General features: G+C 33.3%; 1 protein-coding gene and 1 long non-coding RNA gene across 2 annotated transcripts in view; one reads left to right on the forward strand and one right to left on the reverse strand.

Moving 5' to 3' along the window:
* LOC140750244 (uncharacterized) overlaps window positions 1-15,078 on the reverse strand; it is a 284,412-nt gene that overhangs the window by 190,951 nt on the left and 78,383 nt on the right. The gene's annotated exons all lie outside the window — the stretch shown is intronic.
* Window positions 10,963-13,307, forward strand: LOC140750094 (uncharacterized). The gene is made up of 2 exons (XR_012103161.1): window positions 10,963-11,122; window positions 11,761-13,307. It is a non-coding gene; the product is annotated as an uncharacterized LOC140750094 (long non-coding RNA).

Below are 15,078 nucleotides of genomic sequence, written 5' to 3' on the forward strand. Positions count from 1 at the left end.
TTTTTATATTAACATCATCATGCTGTAATATTAAATCGATGATTGGACGACGTCCTTTTGAAATGGCTAGAAGTAAAGCAGTTGACCGTTTTTCTCTTGAGTATTGCCATCAGCGCCTGTTTTTAAAAGATGCTCTATCATCCTTTTTCCGTGATTACTTTTATCCAAGATAGAGGACCTGGGATATGGAATAAATTATGAAAGAAAGCAGTTAGCATTGGCAATTCGGATGTCATTCAACAACTCCTCTGGGATTTTCACGTTAACAATAAAAATAAACACCAATGTAAAACACCACTTCATACAGCTGTGTTAAACAATGACCCAATATTCATTTTTGCACTGCTAAGCAAAGGTGCTGATGCTGATTCGAAAGATAAACTTGATAATACGCTACGTAATAATCGTTAAAATAATCGCTAAAATAATCACTAAAAAATGAAAAATAGTTAAAAAAAACTAAAAAATACGCTTTTATAAAAAATTTGATCAAAAAATGAAAAATAAATAATAGTTTAAAAAAACTAAAAAAATACACTTTTTATAGAAAATCCAACTAAAAAATAGAAAATAATATTTTTAAAATTTGAATTAAGAATAGTGTAAATAAGATAAAAATATTTTTATTGTAAAAAAAGCGTGGGGTGCTTTTTAAGATATTATCAAAATGATAATCCTTCTACTCTATCTATCAATGTTTATGTTTTTCCTTACATTTAAAGCAAAAATAACTCGTGTAACCCTACGGGATTTTACTTATTCCGTAAAACTATTGTAAACTATGGTTAGTTTCCAATAATTTAGTATCTACTTTACAGTTACAGTTTACAGTAGTTTAGTATTAGTAGATAGGTGTCTATACATCTCGACGAATAGGTAAATTAACAACAATTCCCCAGTTATCAGAAATTATAATCGGAAATGTCACGCTCAAATTACAAACTTGACACGCGTGTTATTTTTAACTATATTATGCACAGTTATATAAAAATAATGTAACATTTGTTATTTCACGTCTCAAGAGAACGTACTAATTTTTGAATTCCTGTAATATTTATTTTAGGCGTAAGTTTTTTGCTTTATTATTTTTTGCTCTAGGCTAATCTACTTTTAAAACTTTTGAAACTATAAAAACTGAACTCCCTGTATAGCAAATAAACATCTAAATTGTTAATCTCTATATATCTTCTCTATTTTTCTTCTATATACAAGGATTTGAAGGAGGAGCATGTATACGTTCCATGCTTTTTTAAATTTAGATTCTAAATAAAATACTTTGGCATAATACTTGGGTATTTTTTTTGTCACTTAGATTATTTCTGTATGATGCTGATTTCAAAATTGAACACTTATGTAACTAATTAATACAGAATTATTTAGTTACGACATTGAAAAAAGTGGATGGAAACCTGTAATTTACCGAATCGGTTATGATATACCTACGTCATTGTGACGTAATCGCATGGATATTATAATGGTAGAACATAGAAGAACTTATTTACGTCGTAGGTAATCGAACACTATCAAACCAGTTTATTCAATCTTTTACGGCTAGGATGCAAAATTTTAAAATACAAAATCTCCTTGTGGTCCATCAACGACGGAATCTACAAGGCTCTTAAAAACACAAACTCTATAAATAATATTCTAAGACTAATGCAGAAGAACTGATTCTAATTTTGAGCACAATTTAAAGTCAAATAGTCTTCAAAAGTTAAATTTAAGTTCATGGAGTATTTATTGTCAAGAAACAAAAAAAAAAAAAAAACAAAAGGATTGGGATATATAGATTACTAATATCCTGAAGTATCGGAACGACGTCAGAATAAAGTATAAAAAAAAACAGTTTAAAAATTAAGTGGCCCTAATGTTGATCCATTAGGAAAGGGAAATCGGTTTAAAAAGGTTGTGTACGTGCTTTTTCATAATGAACTGTTCCTAAATAAATCAATTTTGAGTCCCTTTTTAAATAAGTATTCGATTTCGCTTTTTATCTTTTGAACATTTACAAGCAATAGGTTTCAATGTAGAATGTAATACTTACACGTAAGACCTATTACAACTTTCATTTTAACTTTTAATTCTTTGAATTTTTTCTTTAGGTAATTCCTTGGCTGGAATCTGTACCCTTAGTATGACGTCTTTACATACTAAGGATACTGATTGGTAATATACTTAGAATTCTTTCTTGTCGTTTTAGATGGACACTTTTAACTTTGCTCTATTAAGTTTTTTGATGTTACAATGTTTAACGTGGGGTGCACTCATACATAACCGGAGGGAAACATGTGAAGATGCAGTTTCAAAACAGAATTCGTTATCGAATATGCACGGAGAGCGAGAAAAAAGGTCCTTTCTTCTTTCTTTGATATATCATCATCAACCCATTACTGTCCCACTGCTGGGCACGGGTCTCCTCTCAGAGTGAGAAGGATCAGGCCATAGTCCACCGCGCTGGCCAAGGGCGTATTGGTAGACTTCACATACCTTCGAGATTATTTTTTTTATATAAATCTCTTAGGTATGCAGGTTTCCTCGCGATGTTTTCCTTTATCGTTTAAGCAAGTGATAATTAATTTCTAATACGCACATAACTTTGAAAAATCAGAGGTGCGTGCCTGGGATTTGAACCTCGGACCCCTCGATCGAGAGGCCGACTCTCTTAACCACTAGGCTATCACTGCCTTGATATATACCAACATTGAAATTTCCAAAATGAAACCGTTTTGAAGGATTCCAATGTGTTGGTATTGTAAGGGAGACTATGTTAGTTCTTAATAGTAGTGACGCAACTGAAACCGGCTTCATGTAGAAATCCTTTTATATCAGCAGTCACCATTTACCATCAAGTGGTCTGCTAAATCTCATAAAAATGCAATCAAATGCAGTTATATTTTATTTTAACTAATTATTTTCCTCTTTGAGTACAAGTCGGTACTTGGTGTATAATTTCAATATTAAGATTCTTTGATCTTATAAAAATCTGAACATCGTTTGTATAAAGAAAATATACTGAATTATTAAGAGTTTAATATGGTTACACGAACCGTCTTTACAGTGTAGGGATGATACTTTGTTTTATAATATTTATAGAGTCATTATATATACCATTGTAAAGAATAGGGCAAAGTCTCAAAATTATGCAAAACGCAGGATTATTTTGTGAAAAAGTTATATCTACTTTTAATATCATATTTTATCAGATTTAATCTGTACCGAAATAAAGAAGAGTAAGTAACATTTTAAGTCTATGCTTATATTTGATTAATTCAGGCAAGGTTATCCAGTTTGGCCTGCCCTTCCGAAACCCTTGTCAGGTCAGGGTGTTACTGTGGAAGACCCTAGACAGATTTGGGGTCCAGTTGTCGAGGAGCCCGAAGACGGTGAAATTGACGGCGCCCGGCCAATTTCGTTCGTACCTATCACCCCAGAACGGCCGCTGAGTGTACCAGTGCCACCCGTGGAACATGGAACTGTTCAAGCATAATCGGATTATTAATAATTATTATTAAGTTTTTAGATAAGTATAACACCTGTCGTTAAATCTCAGCATATACACAGGGTTGACTGGCAATACAATCAGACATTAAGTTTGCCTTTTTAATATAGTAATTGTAATACACTTTTATTTGGAATTATTCGACGTTGTTTCATAAGTCCCTTTATAACAGTATAACATCTATATTTATTTCAATTAAGACCTTTTTATTTAAAAATGTATTTTTAAGGTATTTTATGTTTCCAATGAAACAACAAAATTAAATTTTCAAGACGAGGTGTTTCTTAGGTTTCTACATGTTGCATCACCTTAATCACAGTATAAGAAAGGTATATACCTAACAATAAACGTGAATTTGATAATATATCTTGAGAAAATTCCTAAAATTCTTCGCTCTCTTGATATTTGTAAGTATATATATAAATAAATTGCTGTTCGTTAGTCTCGCTAAAACTCGAGAACGGCTGGACCTATTTGGCTAATTTTAGTTTAGAATAATTTGTGCAGGGAAGGTTTAAAAGGTGAGTAAATATGGAATATATTTCATAAATAGATTCTGAGGCGGTACAAATAAAAGTTTGCCGGGTTAGCTAATATATAAATAGCAATATAATCAAATATATAAATAGTAATATGACAAAAGATTTGGGTTATTCCAGTATTATAAAACCTATAAAACAAAATATATTTTTTTCTTTTCCTTAACAAAATGAATAAACATTTCTTGTAAACTCGTGTTATCTGTGAAGAAATATAATTTTGCTCGACAGATAAGGATTAGCACACTTGTGTAAATGGATGTCAATATAAAAATTATATGTCAGGGTTGTAGAACCTGCAATACCTATTTCTACCTAACAACAGCAGTGTTAAGAGCTGTTGTGTTCTGGTTTGAAGGGATGCCAAAGGACAGGTACTTTTCTGAGGTTTTCTAGCTTAGTCTTCAAGGGTAGCGGCGCATTTGTGGCCGACATCAGGTAGGAATCTACTTGTATCTTTGGTTTGGGTTTAATTGTCATTGTCATTGGCATGTCATGTCAGATGTCCACGGGCGGCAGTAGCCACTTACCATCAGGTGAAATGCCGAGCACGCATTTCACCTGATGGTAATGTTATGCTTCTTGTATGTTATAAAAAATATTATCTAAATTTAAACTGACCTTATTAGTTCGTACGTATGTAAGAATTAAATCTTGCAATTGAATTCTAAACCAGTTAACTCCAATTAAGACAATCGCGTTATGTATGAGTAAGTCTGCATCCACACCTTTTCTCCGAAACACATAACTGCAACACGGTAGAAATAAGTGTTACTGTGGTACCTCTCTGGTTGTAAGCTATAGATCCTAAAACTACTCAAAATTATATAAATAGAATAATGTGAAAGAGTTTCAAGTCAATCAATTGATGACTTTCAGGGTTCTGTGAGTAAAGATGACATAAGGGTAACGGAACCGAAAATAACAAATATTAAAAATAAAAATATGAAAATTTTGGAGGTACGGAACTCTTCGAGTGCGAGTTCGACATTCACTTGGCGAATTATTGAGTTTAGCAGACCTACGTTTAATTCTTACATATAAAGTATATCACTTGTTTATTTACCTACTAAATACACGAGTATATAGTTATCAGTTATCATATTCGAAGGCCAATAACATCCCATTTTCCACATGCGTGGTAAAAATAACATACGCATCTGGAAAGTCCCTACAAACGGTAAATAAGGAATTCCTGTGATAAAAATATATATCAGTATAGTGAGCATAAGGAAATTGATAAGGAGTATCTATTAATATTTTACCACAAAATACCTATCTGATTTTATTTTTAGACACTAAGTTTATGTTCCTTAATAAAATAGAAAAAAATACAATGCTGCTTTGACACAAAAAAAGGTTATATGACGTGTAATTTGCTGCACCTTAAGCAAAAATCATATAATACTTAATAGTAGCAAACAAAATGCAGGCAAGTTGACAATAAGTGACTATTGACGTCACTTGACGTTGATACTCAACGTTGATAATCAAGCCCAGATAGGAGCGGAGTCCTACGAGAGGTCGACCACGGAAGAGATTCTACTTTTTTTTGTTAGGAGGGGGAAAACTTCATAAGGTACCCGATGCCGTGGGCGCAACGCAGGGTTATGTGGAATTCCTGCCGCACTAAAACCCCACCGGTAGCCGTCCTCGGCGCTGCGTAGAGGGCTCCGGGATCTCCAAAAGAACGCAACCGGTCGGGCTCCGCCCAAGTGAGCTTGGAGCTCGCCACACCGTCTGGTGGATATGACGGTATGTCACCACATATACAGCTGTCCTTCCAGGGGCCGCTGGCCCTGGGCCGGTTAGGGCTCACACTCTTGCCACCCGCGACCCTAGAAGCCACATTTTAGTCGCCTCTTACGACAGGCAAGATACCGTAGCCCTGTTCTGGTCCCGAAACTACACGAACAACGGATGAGATTCTACTACCAAGTTGATTACTAAGTTGGATTCGTGTGCCTCTACCTTAACAAGCAAAATAGACAAAAAGTTCAAAATAGACACCATTGTTGTTCCATTATTGTTGACACTGTTGTTATTATGTAGAAATAGCGTGACGGTGGTGTATCCAGTGTCGTTCAATAGAGGCTTGTAACATCATTAAAAATGAAATATTATAAGGATACTTTTACAACCAATAAAATGACTCTACATTTCTGCTTATCAACTTGTTTTAATTTGCTCGTGCAAGTCTTTTTAATTTTTAAAATTTATTTTGAGACAGAAATTTTCGATTCACTTTTCCAAGCAGTGTAATATAAAGGTTTAAAACGCCGCAGGGGAGTAGTATCTAATTAAAGTACTGAACTGAATTAAGTCAAGCCTATGTCTACGTGCTACAAAGCTCTGCAACGTGCACGTTCGACGAACACGCAAGGTAATTAAACTCCGTTGGAAAATATACTTTGACGGATCCGTGCGCCTTCACACAGCGCGGTATTTTCAAAGGACAGCTGATTCATGAATTACGTAGCTACTAACCAAGTAGTGCTTTAGTTGAACTTTTTATTATATTTACTTTTATATATTATTTGAATTTTTTAATATTGGAGTTGCTAAGAAGCATGCAGTCCACGTAATCGTAAGGGGCTACTGCCGCCCATTACAATTTGGAGTCAACCTTAATATGGATAAGGATAATGGATAAGTTTCCTACCCGAGGATGGCGACAAATTTAAGTGTTTCTCCCTTACTACAATCTAAATATAATGACTAATCTATGATGTAATGTTCGCTAATAATCCTACAATTTTAGCAGAAGGCGGCAACATAATTATAACAACATAAAATATTGAACTAAAATACATGATTATTCATAATGATTTGCCCACGAAGTTCCCATAAATAATCTGTATAAATAACTAATTCAATAATTATGTTCACACGATAAAACTATGTGGTTCATAGCTATGTTTACGTAATACGATGATATAGCGAGTAGGTTTCCATAAGGATCTAGACCAGTTTATATGCGTCTTAATATCTCTCCATGATTTATGCATATGTATTTGAATTTGTGTAGATATGCAGAAAGAGTTCTCTTACAAAGCCGGCGATTCATTGGCGACTACTCTGGTGTTGCAAATGTCCATAGGCGGCGTTGAGTGCCTAATTGTTAGGTTGAACAATAAAATAATAATAATAATTTTAATTGGTCACTTATGAAGGATATAGAGCTCTGCAACCTTTTTAGGTATATATCCCAACACGGGACAAGAGTTTTTCCCTACAACTAGGGAAGGTCAAGAACACCACACTGTTCCAGCGCGAATTATGGTTTATTCATATGAATTTATATTCATGGTTGTGAAGGTGGTAGAGCCCTTTGTGTTTCGCCGCTCGCGGCACAACTGCTACAGTTATTTCTGCCTAACAACAGCAGTATTAAGTGCTGCTGTGACTGGGTTTAAAAGCTGTGGTTAGGGAGACATACTTTTCCGAGTCGTTCCTAGCCGTCCAGCTTAGTCCTTAGGTTAGGTATCTTACTTTCCATCAGTTTGCTGTTATTGTGGGAGGTACAAATTTAGGAGGCAATCCAGATGTTTTTAAAGACCAAAAAGTTTAATTATTTAATTAAAACTACTGTCCAACGATAACAACCGGGACAGACATTACTATACCCTACGAAGCGCGAAAGGACATCGTAATCAACGTTACGTTATAAATTCTACTGATACTGTCTAAGGACATACCTTGATATTGAATATTAGCACAATTTTTATACTAGTTTTTGCTTGGTATAAAGATTAATCGATAGATAATCCTTCTAATATAAAGTCCCCCTTTCATACCACTTCATAAGATTTTTTTTTTATTTTTGAATCTGACGACTTTTGAAAGTAGTTAACATCGCTTATGGATATTTGCAACACCAGAGGAGTCGCCATTACATCGCCGGCTTTAAAGGAGAGCTCTTTTTGCACATTTTTTGAAGAGCCCCATGTCGTAGCGCTCCGGGAACACCTCGGGAGGAAGTTCATTCCACGTCCTTGTTATGAATTGAATGACGAATATTATGTGTCTAATACAAAAAAATAATTTACCACACAATACAGAACATAGCATAGTAGCCTAAATTCTGCTTAAAAATGGAAAAAAAAAAACTAAACATTCTACTTTGGGTCATTGCTGTTGTTATTTTATACGAGTACATATAAAAAACCGTGGGATGCTTGTTATCATTATTTCTAGGAATAGTGATAAAAATATATGCGGCAAATAGATAACCTCTTAGGAAAAATTTCCTAAGAGGTTATCTATTTGCCGAAAAACAACAAACGCTTCTTTTCCATAACGAAATACCTTGTGAAGTGGTGGTATTTGTAGTGACATTCAAAAAGTGCTCTGTAAAGAACCTATTTTGAATAAAAAAAATGATTTGATTTAATTTGATTCAAACACTATATGAAGCCGAACATCATGAAATCAGAAAATAAATTAGACGTTTCTAAGTTGGTGAAAATAACATTAATAATCGGTGCAATGACACATACGTGCATAGGTACAATATGTGAAGCTAATATATAAGTATAGCGTGTAAAGGTGTCATTGGTACCACTGTAGTCGAACCACAAAGGGTTTACAACCTTGCTATATAACCTCGCTTGTTATATAACCAGATCAAGTTATAAATACCTTCAGTCATAACATTAAGATTATTATTTCTTGATTATTACACTCGAAGTAACAAACTTTAAAAACATACTGACATCGATAAATAACGTTGATAAATCTAGTTTTTAGCCTAGATGGGAGTAAAACCCAAAACCATTTATATAGCACACCTATATGATCACCATTGCAATACGCAAGTTGGAGAAGAATGGTCGAGAGAAAAATAAACTAACTGACTCACATATGCGGCGACTTTCTTAATCCTTAAGAGTGGCAACGCATGTGATAGAGTTCAGTTATTTCTATGTAGAGTTTGTTACAGACATCCATAGGCGTCAGTGGCGACTTATCCTCAGGTTGCATCGTTTTCAGTGTCAATCTTATAAAAAAATTAACTATTAAGTATCCGTCTAATCCGATAACCGTCTTGAATTCAACTTTTTGCTTAAATTCGCTGTCTTTAAGTTTTAGTTCCGTGTAACAAAAACTATATTTATAAGTTTAAGACATATTCTATTTTGTATGACGATAGTACATGGTATTGTATAAATATGACTAATTATTTGAACAAACAGATAGTAGTACGCCATAAGATGACTGTTCATACGCATGTGGGGTTAGTGATGAGTGAGTCACAAGCACACTTTGCCCTTCGCTATTTTATTTTGGTTGAATTGAGCTAAGGAGCTTTTCGAAGTCCGAAATGTCTAAAAAAATATTCTTACTCCTTGTTGATGCTTAAAATCACATTTAATAAAATTACTCACATTTCCAAAAAAGATAAACCGGATTATATAAATAAGACAACCTCTAGATCCCTCTAGATCCCCCTAGATTATAGGCCCGCGTAGCGTAATGTTTACTCGTCCTAGACACTTAGTTACTATGAAATGAAATTGCAGTAAAACTCACTTCATTTGCCGTCATATTCTTTTGTCGTTTCTTCTTTATAAACAAAGTACCGAAAAAGTGCGAGACTCTATAAATTATTAACGTTCAAAATAATTTTGCAGCGAATCCACTTTGAATAAAACTATTCGCATTTTCATAGTTTAAAAGGCCATCTTTATATTACGCTTATGTCTAATATTATTTGGTAGAACTCCGAGATTCTAATCCTACGGTACCATGGCCATAACTGTGTCTAAATTACAGCAATAACTGTTTTTATTAATTTAATCTAGCTGTAAGTTTGAAGTATATTACTGTGCATATAAATTCGATGCTATACTACATATACTAAGATGATAGACATCATCCCTTATAAGTAGCAACGCAACTGCAATGAATTTCAGGTAAGATTCCTACACAGCAATCTTTAGCCTATAGTGACTATATTATAACAGGAGGATTGCATGTCCATTCGCTACTTTCTAGAAAAGATAAATAATTAAGTAGAACGTAGTAGTAGTTTCCATTAAATATAGCTATCAAGGAGTGATGTAAGAACGAGTTAACTAGCTAGCTATGACACTAGGTGTTGCTCGTAGAAGTAGCTATCTTACTTTAGAAGTAGAGTATTAATAAAACTCGTAAATTACAAACACATTGAAAATATAATGAAGATAGTTAATTGTATCAGGCGTTACTTTGCGGAAATTCATGCTATTAAGTTAAGATTAAAACTATCGAGACACGTGTTGGTGGTGGTATGTATGGTTGTGTATATTTTTCATTTTTTGCATCTGCACGCATCATTTGTGAGAGGGAGGGTGGTACATACTTCATGGTTTAAAATATTTACCATCATACATATTTTTAGCGTTTCATCGTCATCATCAAGTAGTTTTCATCTTAACTTTTTATTATTTATTGATTTAGATGCACCATCGACTTATCACTAGACATTCCTTAATATTAATATTACAATATGTTTGGTTCAGTGTGATTCACCATTACAGATATATACAACACTCATCGTATTATAGCTTTACAACGAAGTGTAGGTTAGGTTAGAATATAAAAATAGAAACTTAATATAAGAGTTGAGTCACTAGAGAATTATTAAAGCCTTTTGGGCTGCAGGGCATACCAAAGAAAGAGACATACATAATATAAACATACGCTCAAAAACATATCCCTACGCAGTCGGGAAAAACAAATTAAGGAAAAAGTACCTACCACGAGCAAAATTCACTTTTCCCGGTACACTAATACCGCCTTTGCTTCGCCACTGATAACAGACTTTTTGATAAGCAAAATCAAGTATTGGGTGTGTTCGACGATGACGAATCCAATCAGGGAAGACTCATTGAAAACCAATGTGACATCATACGCACGAACCACACACGAACGTAAGCTGTACGTTAGACACTGCGATTACCGTTTATATATATTGAAAAACTCAACCGGTTGAGAGCATAGTGCCAGGGACAGTCGCTCTGATCACACGCGAACTCGTTACAAGAGCTCTGTTGTATTTATAAATTAAAATCGAGAAAACTAGTGCTACATATCAGTAGAAGTGAGTAGTGATTGTTTATTTATAATGATTGTATAGAGTAGCAATATCCGAATATGTTATTAAAAATTCAAACTGTTCACGAATGCATTAGTGGATTTGTGTTGTGCATTCATTAATATGCATTACCTTGGTTTCGCTACTTTGTTTGCCTTCAAATAATGGCAGTATGTGGAAATATACTAGATTATACAAAATCATTGTTTATAAATGTTTTGGTAGCTTTTGAAAAAATACCAAGCCCGTAAATTCCCTTTATTAAATTATAGTAAATAATACTTTAATAGTGAATGTATGCAACCATACACGTTATATACAAATGGATTTATTTATAGATTTTCAAATAATTTATAGTTATTTTTTCTACTTTTTAAATATACATACATGTGCATTATTTTTTTCGTATTTGAATCAATTTAGAAATTATAAAAGTTAATCGTAAATACTAAACACTTGATTACATGTTTATTTATAAGCAACAAAAGAACTGATATTACATATGTTTATTTTTGACTATTTTAAACATGCAAATATAAATAAACAGATTAAACACAATTATTGACAAATCGTCATGTGAATATTCATCTCAAAATAGTCACGTTATTTATTCACAAACTAAATCGAACCTTTTCCTATTTCAGATGGCGCCTATAAACTACCTGTTGTTGGTCGTACTGGTTATAACACCATTCGTCGAGAACGCTCCGAGTACCAAGACAAACTCAGAAGACGAACTTCATACGAGATTAGTGTTTGTTGATAATGACGACAACGCAATTAGTAGTAATTCTCGTTTAATTACTAGCAGTATAGCGCCACTACCAAAGTTGAAAGATGAAGAGCAAACAATTAGTGTAACAAAATCAAGACACGTTATACAACCGGTTCCCGCTGATTCTAAGTATTTGGTTCAGGAACGTTTAACTCCCACAAAGATGGTCGATGAAAGACAAAACTGGGGAATTATTATCGAAGAGAAAGATCTACCTGATGAAGAATCGTATTACAATAGACCGTTGTCTCTACCTAGAAACATCAACACCCAAGTAGTTGTACCCGAAAAACAACAACCTAAAGTTCAAGCTAGAGTTCTAAAACCAGAAGTGTCTAACGACATCCCAAAGCCAAGTGCTTGTGATATGGCCGTTATCACGTGCTGTACGGAAAATTCGGCTTCAGAAGAATGCTTTAAATCTCAAAACTGTTTCAGTGTCACCAAAGATAAAATATCAAGTGTTTGTAGCAAGTCGTCTGTTACCAATACCATAGAAACCATATCCAAATACTATAGAGTGGTTCTGGGAAAATGAACGATTGAGAAACCAAATCAAAATTCGTTTGTGAAAAGTTGTTACAATCGTAAACCAGATAGAAGTAATAGAAAACGTTAAATGTAACTCGTGATGCTGAATAATACACAGGTACCTATTTGAAAGCACCATTACCATCGCCATTCAATGGGCGGAGCGGAATATGCACACCGTGAAAAATATTTGTATAAAGTTGGAAGTGGATTAAGTGAAATTGTTTAACCACGTGGAACCTCTGACTCGTTAACATAATGCGAAGTGTTACAAAAGCCATTGACATGTATGGCACAATGTGCCACAGCCCTGCTATTTAGTTCAAAACCATAAATGTTATATATTTTTTGTAATTGAAGAAACATATGTATTTAATAGTTCGGTCTACTAACTAGTAGTAGTTGTGGTAACTAGAAAACTTGAATCTGTCATCTGCATTATTTGTAATTAGCTAATCCCATTTACTACCTTTAGTATTATCAACGTCTCTGGTTTATAAGATTGGTCATCTTGAAGACAAAATGTAGAATAAGCCAAAGATTGATAATAAAAATTTAATTCATAAAATTAAACTATTAGATTTCGTTATACAAAATTAGTATAGTCAGGTTGAGGTGACGCGAGGGATTCGAGAATGGCCCTCTTATTTTACTAAATTTCTCGACCAATCAATATTTTTTAATATTTCCTTCAAGATAATTACATAATACTCTAATATAACGTAATCGTTTTACAAATAGTCTTGTTTTGAAAACTGTCTGTTTCACAATTCACTGCATTAAAATATAACAAGTACGCTTAAATTTAATAATAAATTGTAGATTAAGCTTAGTAACTTATTAATAGTGTATATGTATATTATGTAAAATGTAAATATAATTACTTATAAATAATATGAAACATGTTTTATTGGTGTCTCTCATTTTTAAATTTACGCTGACGCCATATTGAATTACAGCGAAAGGAAAAAATGATATAACTATATGATAATTATAAATAAATTCAAGAGCTTGTAAAAAAAATATAATTAAAAAATGGTTATATTCTATGGTTCAGTTCTGCTAGGCTCGTCTCCTGTCATAATGGGAGGGCTTGGTCCAAATTCCACAACGCTGATCAAGTACGGATTGGTTAGTGATAAAAGTGGATAAATGGACCTTCGAAAACATTATGTAAAATCTTTGAACATGAATGTCACCTTTAATATACATGTCAAAGCAAAAATTCAGATCTGTGTATCCAGTGGTACTTCTAGATACTTCATATTAACTACATATAGGCACTAGTACAACTATAAGTATATTTGTTTAAACGCTAGCCTTGAAAGTTTATTTAAAAACATATAAAAGCGAACTGTCAGTATACAAGAAAAGACACGTGCGTTGAACTGGTTTGATGTTGAACTACCAATTTGCACGCGGATCTACGTCGAGGTTAAGTTTAGGTTAAACACTTGCTCTAGTCTTCAAAGGTTATAAAGGTACAAATTTTCATTCACAATTTAATCTCCTTCATTTAAAAAATGCATTTTTATGCTTCTAGAGGCACTGGAACGTTTATATCTATAGACATTGAAACCGTCAGTAGCGGGCCACGCTATTTACAATAATCTATACTAATCTATACTAATATTATAAAGAGGAAAACATTGTTTGTTTGTTTGATTGTTATGAATAGGCTCAAAAACTACTGGACCTATTTTAAAAATTCTTTCACCATTCGAAAGCTACATTATCCACGAGTAACATAGGTTATATGTTATATGAAATATATTTGATAAATAGATTTTGAGGCGGTACAAGGATTGCCGGGTCAGCTAGTACTTACGAGTATATATGTCTATATCGTATAATGGCCGCGCAGACACAATGTGCCTGACAATAACATTTATTGTACATAATATAAAAGTATTATTTTCATTGATACATACCGTGTCTGACACGTAAAATGTCCGTTTAACCAGTCAGCAAAATGAGTTTAATAATAAATGTTATGACAAAATATAAACATGACTTTCATTCTGTTTATATTGAGAGAAATGTTTATTTATTTAAGAAATATTAAAAACAAATCAACAAAACATGAAGAAAAGACAAATAATTAAAGAACCTACAATTTAATTAAAATATAAATAATAATAAAATTAAACTTAAAAAATAAAAACGTCGTCAGAAACTCTTTCTTGTGGCATAGTAGGTATATATTGAATATATTAATGAATGTAAAAAAAAATAATCAGATTACTTTTAAGAGGTAAAAATGAATGAGACAGACGTAAAATGTAAGCAGACAAATAATTATATAAGATATAAATAACAGCCTATCTCTCTGTCTGGCTGTTTGTCTACAAGAACTAATGGTTTTTGGCAGCAGTTGATCACGTTAAACAAGACGGTAAATCAATGAAGACATGAGTTTTTATACAAAAAAACTTATTCACTCTAACTTTTTTGTTCCTAAATAAAAACTCAAGAATGCGCACTATGTACACCTGTGTTGCCACAATGTGAAGTTTATTTTAACCATAAGTGTTTCCACAACTCAACAGTCTGCGGTTAAGCGGTCACTGTCCCCTGTAGACATTTTCTAAGATGTCATTGCATCGCCCCGACCCGCATGAAGCAGCGTTCACCATACCAGTCTGGCTATCCTACT

Source organism: Epargyreus clarus, unplaced genomic scaffold (genome assembly GCF_041222505.1).
Source record: "Epargyreus clarus isolate Ecla_fem2 unplaced genomic scaffold, WU_Ecla_fem_2.2 ptg000019l, whole genome shotgun sequence".
Lineage (NCBI taxonomy): Eukaryota > Metazoa > Arthropoda > Insecta > Lepidoptera > Hesperiidae > Epargyreus > Epargyreus clarus.